The sequence below is a fragment of the Triticum dicoccoides genome, chromosome 7A (assembly GCF_002162155.2).
Source record: "Triticum dicoccoides isolate Atlit2015 ecotype Zavitan chromosome 7A, WEW_v2.0, whole genome shotgun sequence".
Classification (NCBI taxonomy): Eukaryota; Viridiplantae; Streptophyta; class Magnoliopsida; order Poales; family Poaceae; genus Triticum; species Triticum dicoccoides.
In genome coordinates this window covers 117864101-117874754 of record NC_041392.1, presented here as the reverse complement: position 1 = coordinate 117874754, position 10654 = coordinate 117864101, and the positions used below count along the sequence as shown (strand labels likewise).

The 10654-nt window shown below is 44.5% G+C and overlaps 1 protein-coding gene across 1 annotated transcript in view; it reads right to left on the bottom strand.

Annotated features, from left to right (window-relative positions):
- Positions 1-977: 977 nt before the first annotated feature.
- The window catches only part of LOC119332346 (protein TAPETUM DETERMINANT 1-like), a 12783-nt gene continuing 3106 nt past the window's right edge, over positions 978-10654 (bottom strand). Inside the window, exon 3 of the mRNA XM_037605531.1 lies at positions 978-1069. The gene's annotated coding sequence lies outside the window, so the exon portion shown is untranslated. The remainder of the gene's footprint in view (positions 1070-10654) is intronic.

Sequence of the window (10654 nt, the reverse complement as noted above, 5' to 3'; positions counted from 1 at the left end):
GCCACCATATAGTACTAGTTGTTTCTGCGAATGGACAGATAGTAATAATGCGTTGTGACTTAAGTTGGGAAAGAAGATATCTTGAGTTCAACTCTTCCTTTTAATTTTCCCTAATGTTATCTGGCAACCGTTCCCCAGGAGGAAAACCCCAGCGAACCCCCTCATAGCCACATGATAAAGATCTGACAGTAACCATTTTCGAATAAAAATGCACCAAAAATGCCATTCCCCAAACACTAAAACTGCCAGCCATGCCATTCGCAAATGCCATCCTGGTTATGGAACGGTGGCTGGCTATTGCAATCCTTATTTTTTCCTTGTTATTTTGTTCTCAACATCTCCTTCATGCTAGAGGAGATTGGATCGGATAGATCGATTTGACACGAATACAAATGTTGTTTATTTATCTGTGATTGTTTAATTTTTCTAACGCTCAGACGCCTGAAACCTTTCAGATTTTATAGCCAATTCCACCATAGGTGCATACGTAGACAACTGGAAATCGAGCTCCAAGCATGAGATGGAGACACCGTGTCTGGCTGAGGTGTCCTCAGCGAAGGAGAGGAAAAGGGTTGACCGGTTGAGCGATAGCTAGGGAGATGGCATCATGATGGAGGAGGCGGCTAGGGCAGGGGCGTGGCAACGAGGCAAGGCCGCGGGTGCTGGTGGCAAGCCGTTATGCCTGGGTTGGAGGGCGGGAGGAGGAAGAAGGAGAACAGTGCAATGCTGAATGCAACTGATTCATAGGCAATTTCTTTCATTGTTTAACGTCAGGTAGTTAATTCATTTGCGAACGTTTTTGCTGTAATAATTTGTACTCCTCGTAAAGAAATATAAAAGCTTTTAGGTCATTAAAGTAGTGATCTATACGCTTTTATATTTCTTTACAAAGGGTGTAACTAACACTCACATTCGTGTTACAATAGAGAGAAACCGCACCAAATCAGCCTAGCTAATATCAAACGAGATAGCTTCCGGCGCGCAATCGCACTACTGCACTTGTGCACTGTAAAATGTCTCTTACATGAGTACCATCGGCTGATCAGGCACACGCAGCTAGTAGTACTACCTACTGCATTACCATCATCGACTTGAGCAGATGAACCTGAGGACTACACAGTTCTGGAAGAGAGGTCGCAGTCTTTCGTGTTTGCTTACGTTATACACCGGTTATTACTACCTGCTACTTTATCGTTCAATCTTGAGTTTTAAATTGCCCATGGGTCTCATATCGAGCCAGCAACGAATAGTATCTGTCTACTATCTGGTTCATCTGGGTCTTCTATGTGGTTCATGTTGGGTGGGCAACAAACAATAGATGATCCATTGTCTATCTTTTTAAACTGAAGCTATAATCTACCTGCTATCATTAGTTTTGGATCCATCCACTCGTTTGCTACCCTCAGTCTTAATTTTTGCATGCACCCTTAGGCCTTACAAAATCTAACTATTTTTTTATTATGCATGTCAGATATTGTACACAATCGTACTGAACATGTAGAGAAAAAGAGAAGACTGTTGCGTGCGAATATAATGTCATGCAGACGCCGCTCCATGGTGGGCGAAGTGCCCCCCCTCCTGCATTTTCAGATTGTATTCCAGAGGAAGATAACTGTTCAGATGGAGATTCAGAAGGAGCCGACCACGCCTGTTTACCACCTGAGGTGTTTGCTCTAACCTGGCATGCTGATGTTGGTCATATCATGCATATGGCGTCTTGCATTGCTTACATTATACATCTTATATGTCATCAGCTTAGTTTAGATTTGCTTTGTGTGAATGCCACATGTTTGGTTTCTATATCATACTCCCACCATTCCTAAATATTTGTCTTTTTAGAGATTTCAACAAGTGACTACATACGGAACAAAATGAGTGAATCTACACTCTAAAATGTGTCTATATACATCTGTATGTGGTAGTCCATTTGAAATATCTAAAAAGACAAATATTTAGGAACGGAGGGAGTATATGGGAATTATGCAATGCCATCTTCTTTAGCCAGGCATCATATACGTGAATCATGCAATGCCATCATGTTTAGCTAGTCATCGTATATGTGAATTGTATCGTGCCATATTTTTTCCATAATGTATTCCATTTGTCAACAATGTTTATACATTCATCTACTTTCCTATGCATCAGCCATTTGAGTCGGTCATGGGAAAATCTGGAGTGAAAACAAGGTCTTCTGAGCAGTCAGTGCTACCTGTCGATGCAGATTTCTTGCTGGTTACAGATAGCTCCTCAGAGGAGGATTCAGAGAGAGATGACTAATCGTATCCCCCCCCCCCCGAGGTGCATGCTCTAACTTGGCTGGGTTATATTGCTCATATCATGCATATGGTGTCTTGCATTGCCATGCCATCTGCTTAGATTAGACATGCTTTGTGTGATGCCTCATGTTTGCTTTTTATATCAGATATGTGAATTATGCAATGCCATGTTTTTCAGCCAGTTATCATATATGTGAATTATGCACCGCCATGGAGCCAGGCATCATATATGTGAATTATCTCATGCCATCTTTTTTTCATTACGTATTCCATTTGTCGACAATCTGTGTATATTGAACTACTCTTCATGTGTATCAGCCATTTGAGCCGGTTATGGAAAAATCTGGAGTGAAAACAAGGTCTTCAGAGCAGGCAATGGTACCTGTTGAAGCATATATCTCGATGGTTACAGGGAGCTCCTCAGAGGAGGATTCAGAGACAGATGACTAGTCCTATATCCCACTTGAGGTGTATGCTCTAAGTTGCAATGTTTATATTTCTCATATGATGCATATGGTGTCTTGCATTGCTTAGTTTAGACATCATATGCACAATATTGAATTCTATCTACTTAGTTTAGAGATCATACATGCGAGTGCCAGCTGCTTAGTATATGAATCAATTATGTCAATTATATCATGCCATCCTGTATACTTAGACAACATGTATGTGAATTATTTCATCCCAACCTATTTTAGAAAGACATCATATAGTTGTGTCATGTCAAAACTTTTAGGTACTCATCATATGTTGAATTATGCCATTATATCTTGTTAAGTTATCCATCATATATCTAAAACTGTGTCATGCTATCATGTTTAGTTAGGCATCATATATGTGAAACTGTGTCATGTTGTTCTGTTTGGTTACACAACATATATGTGAATTACCACATCTGTCTATCATACAATGTCTGTACGTTCAATTTCTTTTCTTGTTTATCAGCCATTTGAATTGGAGGGGGTTCTTGAACAGGACAGCGGTACTGGCAGCTATAAGCGCTTGTGCCAGCGGTACTGGCCAGTAACTCGAACAGCAAATTACTGTGGTTGATAAACACCAGTCCTTTCTTGTGCAACAGCAAGCGCTGGAGGATTTAAGCGCCAAGCAAGAGAAAGTTAATAAGCTTGCTAAGCATCTTGCCAGCATTATGGGTACTCAGGATATTGTTTCTTGAACTCTTCTGAAGTGGTTTCAGTTCTGTACTTGTTTTGTCGCGGCGTTTATATGCTGCTTTGTTCCCTATATTTGCACTGGTGGCGAACTTTGATGCCCAGTGGATGTAATATGTGTAATAGCCGTGATAGCCTAGCATAAGTTGCTTGCTTATTTATTTCCTTGTTGTCTTGTTTATTTGTTTGTTTGTAGTCAGTGTTGTTCTTTTTCCGCGGTTTGCTAGTGGCTGCAATAACCTATTTTTTAAAACTAGGCCACAATAACCATGGGCTAATATTTATTGTAGTGACACTGGGCCTCCTACGGGCCGTAGAAACAGTGGGCCTTCTACGGGCCGTAGTAATAGTAGGCCTTCTACGGGCCATAGAAACGATGGGCTTTCTACGGGCCGTAGAAACAATGGGCCTTCTACGGGTCGTATCATCAATGGGCCTTATACGGGACGTATGATCGATTGGCCAAACATGGGCCAATAACAGGCCGCATTATGGGCGTAAACGGGCCATCGTTAATAGGTCGTATTTGATGACGCTATGAAAATGGCCCAACATATTAACGGATCACAAACGGGCCGACTGTAACCACGGGCTGAATTTGGTCCACAAGCAGAAAATGACAGTAACGGGTCGTAAGTAAACGAATGATGGAAATGAGCCCAAGAATAAATGGGCTATGAGAAGGCCGAAAGATAACATGGGTTGGAAACGGCCCAACAGAATAACGGGCCGTTAATGGGTATAAAGTGATACACTGTTCATTACGGGCCAGTTTCACCAAGGGTCGTTAATGGGTGTAAAGTGATACACTGTTCATTACGGGCCAGTTTCACCACGGGCCGTTAGGGCCACATATGGGCCGAAAGACATCATGGGCCATACATGGGCCAGAAGTGAAAACGGGCTGGAATCATATTGGATGGCCCAGATGACGCTACTGGGCCTAATTCGGATAGGGCGTAACGGGCGTTGGGTTAGCGGGCTGTAAATGGGCTATATGCGAACAGGCCGTTAACAGGCTTTTCATGGGCCGGCACGCCACCTTTTGACCAAGTCAAACGAGCCAGCCTTTTCACATGAATGGGCCTCTGTTGGGCCGTGCCACGTGTCGACGTATCATAGGCGTCTTCTGTTCAATGAGTGGATGACATCTGTCCCAACGATGAGCCGACACGTGTTTCCTCCAGCCAATGATGATTTTACACGTGGAAAATCCCCATTGGTCGGGGCTGTTAACGGGTTATCGGATCCAAAACCCGACCCGATAGCTTAATGGCGTTTTGTTACAGTGGATGTCACGTGTCGGTCACCCTTGACGAAAGCACTTCTGTGACGCGCGATTTATCGTCATGAAAGTGCACACTTCCGTGATGATAATTTTGGTAATGTCATGAAACACTTTTACGACAGTACAGGTATGACTATCTTGATTATGTTATAAATTTGTCATGGATGTATATGCATGACAAAAAACGCGACCTACTGTGACAAACACGTATCATCACGGAAGTGTATTTTTTTGTAGTGTATTGACCATCATTTGTTTCCTTTCATCTAGGTAACTGATTTATAAGTGAACACAACTACACATCTAGTCTTTCTTTTTCATGTCCATCTATCTTGAGATTTTTTAGATTATGAATTGCACATACATGTCTTGTAATTGTATCTGGTTTGCCATCGGTATTCTCAAATCACTTTTGGGTTCAGCCAAATCAGTAGTCTTCTACATGTTCAAAGACTTCTTGTAGGGACAATACCTAGACACGAGACGCGGATTATTTTAGGACGCCGATAAGTGCCACACGTGTGGGCGTTAGGGAGTCCGCCCACACATTTTGTGTGGTGTATAAGAGGAACAGCCCATACACCTACGTGTGGGCAAAACAACTAGCGCCCACACGCCTCTTTTTTTCCCTCCCGATCCCTCTCACACGCATGTGTGTGGGCGAAGTTGATAACGCCCACACGTCCGTATGTCAGGCCTCGTACCTCCTAGTCCCGCACGCCACGCGTGACGGTCACCGCGCGCCCGCAGTTGCCATGGTCCAGACCCTCGTCCATGTTCGTTTAATTGCAGTTGCCATGTCGCTGAACTACAGTTGTCATGTCGGACAACTGCAGTTATCATGGTTGCTCAACTGCAGTTGCCATGTATGGTCTGATCTAATGTAGTTGTCATGATTTCATAACTTTAGGAGTTGCCACATACTAACACTAGGCAGTTGAGAGAGTTGCCATGTGCTCACAAGCATGCTAGGGCAGTTGCCATGTAAAAAGGAAGAGTTGCCATATGCTTACGTGCACGTTAGGGCAGTTGCCATGTACATGCACGTTAGGGCAGTTGCCATGTACCATGCAGAAACATATGGCAACTCGGTAAAAGAGAGTTGCCATCTGCTTACGTGCACACTAGGCAGTTGCCGTGTACCCTGCAAAACACATGGCAAACTCGGGTAAAAAAAGAAAGTTGCCACCTGCGTATAAAGCACACTAAGGGCAGTTGCCATGTGCACTGCAAAACACATGGCAACTAGCAGCTTGGGTGTGGGAGAGGAGACGGGCATGCGGGCGAGATGGCAAATGCCCACACACTAGTCATTGTGTGTGCGTGCAAAGTGGCGTGTGGGCGAACTGCTGAATGCCCACACGCCAGCCCCTCCTGTGTGGTGAAACGGCCGTGTGGGCGACCGGCTGAACGCCCACACACCAGGCCAGTCCTACGTGGCACTAGAAACATGCCAAGATTCGTACGCTCACGAACGGACGCGGATCCGCCCACACGTGTGGGCGAGATGCAAACGCCCACACGTGTGGGCGTTAACATTTCCGTTATTTTATGAGGCTCTTGTACTTTATGGGGTTATATCAACGAACTTAAACTCGGACACCAAGGGTGGATATTTCATAAACTAGACTTCCAAAAGAAAATGCAATGACTGCCTGAATTGGTCCTTTGAAAACTCAGCAGAGGAACGTACGGGACATGTAGTGGCTCACAATTGGTCACACAACTATCAGCGTGAACAGGGATAATGGTCCCTACTTTACCTTTTTTCTAAAAAATATACACAACTTTATTCATTTGAAATAACAGTTACATCGTTTATGAGAAAGGCTATAAGTTCAATTGGACGCTCCTCAAGCCAATCATGCGTCAAAGAAAATCTAGCCAGCCTAGCAAGCTAGCAACTTTATTTGCTTCCCTATTACAATGTTCAAAGCTACAAAAAGTAAAATCACCAACAGAATGATAATAGTCGTCGAAAACCGCCGCCGCCGCCCTCGATGAATGACCACTCGTCTTCATAGTGTCAATGACCTCGAGATTGTCAGAATTAATAACGAGTCGGTTGAATCCTACATTTGTGCAAGGGAAAGACCGAATGTGAGTGCCAAAGCTACCTCCATCAGAACATCCGCACTCCGGTCAATTTTCCAATTGCCGCCAGCAATGTAGTTTCCTTATCATCCCTAAAAACGGCCCCTGTCGTACCCCTAAGCCAGTCTTGATCAAAACAAGCATGGGCGATAAGCTTGACAAATTCCACAGGGGGCGGATCCACCCCTCTTTTCTCATGGTAGCATTTTGAGAGGAAGATGTAAAACAGTTTGCAGTAATAGCATGAATCCCCATAGTAACCTGATAAGCATCTTGAACTACTCATTCATGAACCAATCTACGCCTTACCCACCACAAATACCAGGCAGTAAGGGTGATCATCTCCTGAGCATTCAGAAGAACCAGATTGGATAGGTCCCGATCTAGCAATTGAAGAAAGAATTCCAACACCGCCTCACCAGCGCGGTCAACTTCACAGGCTCTACTAATAATTCCTTCCATCCCTAGCCTTCTCCAAGCATCCCTGGATGTATTGCATAAGAACAACAAGTTCTCTGTATCTTCTAGATCGACAGAGCAAGAGGGGCAAAGGGGTGACACTTCCATATGTACATTAGCAAGCGTAACACATCATGGGAGGGTACCATGTAACGTACGCCAAATAAAAAAATTAACCTTTATCTTCAAATATTACACCAAATAATATTAAGTGTGGATCATCCCATATGATTGGTGCGTTGTAGTTTGTTTCCATATTGCTGATTTCATTCCACGAAGTAAGTTTACTGAACAGAAAAAACCTCGTTCTTAGTGAAGCTTCAAATGACAAAATCTGACATATCATGTTGAGGAGGAGGAATACGAGGACCCGTTTTGCATCGACTGTCGACAAAGAATGTTTTACCAAGTCTTCATCTCAACTATTAGAATCAGGATCAATAAAGTCTGCCACCTTAGAAAGTAATTGAACCCCTTTCACGGTAATAACGTTCATATCAGCACAATGAGCTTAACATTCATATCAGCACAACTACGAATCCATGCATCACTCCAAATATTAATATTATGTACATTCCCTACTCAACATATATAACCATGCTTCAGAGAATTGACACCCACCATAATACTTTGCCAGGTGAAAGAAGATCTTGTTTCTTACTTTGAGTTCCGTAAATCGCCATCAGGAAAATATTTCGGTATCAAAACAGTGGCACAAAGAGATTCAGGGTTCTGAAGAAGGCAACAGCCCTGCTTTGCCAACATCACTAAATTGAAATAGGGAATATCGCCAAAACTCATCCCTCCTTGATTCTTTGGAACACACATTTTTGACCAAGCCATCCAATGCATCCTCTTTTGGTTGTCCTCGTCACCCCACCAAAAATATCACATCACATCCATAATTCCTTTACAAATGTTTGTGGCCCCTACTTTACTTCATCTCGGGTGGGTGAGACAAGGCGACTATGGGTCGACCCTCCTATTTAACCTAGCTATTGGTGCCCTTGAGGCCATGGGCCACATAAACATGCCATTTCAAATCTATTTTTAGATTAAAAGAATTTAGAATTCATTAGAACGGAAATTAGGGAAAATGGTAATAAAAGAAATATGGGTGGGCCTATTCGAAGGAAGTGGTGATCAACTGTTCGTGGGAGACCGAAGATGACTCCGAGGACCCACTGCTCCGACTCTTCTTTCACTGCAAGGGACTGCGCGTCTAATGGTAATTTCGTGATCTATCTCCTAAGTATGCTCCTAGGTGATATGTGTGGTAGGATTAAATTTTAATTGGCAATAGTTTCACACCATGTAGCCCAACAGGGTGGTCGAACTCCCCGTCCTCTACTAGTTCTGCTGGAGGCGGGGGTCGGTGACGACCTATGGCTTGGTGTTGGAGCTCAGCGCGTGAGGCACCATTGTGTTTTGATGGTGGCAGGGGTGACCTGGGGAGGGAGGCAGGGGGCTCTTGGCATTGTTAACGCCGAGATCAGGAGGATCCAGATGGGTCATGTCGGTGGCCCTGGTGCCCGATGACGGTGGGAGGGCTGTTACGCGGCCAATGGTTGCTGACCTGCCCCTGCCCGGTTCAGGCCAACTAGGACTGGGCCCGGCAATGGGCTCATTTTGATGTAGGAAGGAGAGGCATTCTACCCTTCATCTATTGCCGTGGTGGTGTTTGTGGGTTGGTCTCCGATGTCGGCGCGGCGGTCCTGGTGGTGGGAGCCACGATGCTCTTGGACAAGGCTCATGGCTCTGGTTTGGGCTAGCAGCCATGGCCATGCAGGCCACGTGGTAGTCAATGCTCGGAGGCCAAGGGTAGTTTCCAAAGTGGAGAACATGCCGAGGAGTGATTCCTGCCTGGCTTAGTCCAGGCCGGCGGCTGCAGCGGCTGCAGGCGTCGTCCCCTTCATGAAGGCTCATTACGGTTCTCTACTTTTTCCGTTTGCTCTGAATGAAAACCTTGATCCTTTTGAATCCGGTGGTGGTGGTGCTCCAGTGTCGGTTTCTTCCTGAAGGCGTCGTCTTGAAGTCCACAGCTCGTCGGGCGCAGCTTTGTCTCTTTGTGGCGTCTCCGTCACGGTGGAGTACTCCGATAACTCGGGACTCTAATTGCATGTTTTTTGTTAGCTTGGAGTGGTTGGGGTGGTGTGGTTGTTCTTGGCACAGTTGTATCATGTATTTCTGTTGTGTGGTCAGGTTGTATGTCTTAAGTTGTATGGTCACTGTTTTATATATATATAACCGACGCGAACCTTTTTTGTAACACTGGTTTGGAGAACCATGTGCTTGATTTAGAGGAACGGGAGATAAAGAGCATGGAGTACATACTCCTAAGAGTATAGCACCATTTTTCTTTATATGTGTATGCCCGCGCGCGCCGTGCAGAGAATATATTATAGAATAGAGGGAGTATATGCTAAAGTTGTGTATTTATGACTAAAATGCCAAGAAAATCTCAACTACTTGATGCTCATTTCCCGTCGTTGTAAGTTAGCATGGACATGCATCCATGCTACTTGGAGACCCTCATCCCCGGAGAATCTACCGTCACCTATTCGAAATTTGTCACAGTCCCTACTTCCTACGTAGGTTGTGTGCATTGCATATGACAATATGAAAATAATGTTGTAATCTAGTGATGGAGCACAGATTAAAAAAATTGCATGGTGAAAATAATACCATTGATGGTCAAAAGTATGATTGAGAAAGAATAGCTCATCAAATCTAGCAATCTAGATAATCACACGTGTAAATCCCAATCAAGCACTCATAATTTGTTATTGTCTCTTTTTAGTCTAAATGATCTTAAATGCCTTCAATTTTAAAGATTGGGATTGTACTTAGGCTGTGCTATCTCTTGATTTCCATCAGCAACTCGACACTAGCACGAAATCGAACTGTTGTGTGCGGTGCTCGAATCTTGGCCCATCGCATTCCTTTGTCTAACAGCCAATCGCCTAGTCCTCACAGCCGCGTTGGTTGCCACAAAGTGGTATACTGCCGTTATCCATGATGTTTTTTGTGATCGGTCAATTGAGGGGATGGTATACATCCGCCGGGAGAGATGCTCCATTCGATTGGCTCACACGAACGATTGGATTCGCACTCGGCAGTCATCGCAACAACTAGCACCCACACGTGTTACCGGAGCTCTGCACACACGTCCCCCACACCAGCACCCGACCATCATCCAAGCAGCACCATAAATCATCTAGGCAATCTCGGTCAGCACTTATAGCGCTCGTTGGCCTTGTAGCATCATTGTCGTCCCCTTGCAACACCATGGCGATCCTTTGAACCACCGTCGTCACCCATTGCAACAACTCAGTTGAGCTTGCAGCATGGGTGGCAAGAGGTTG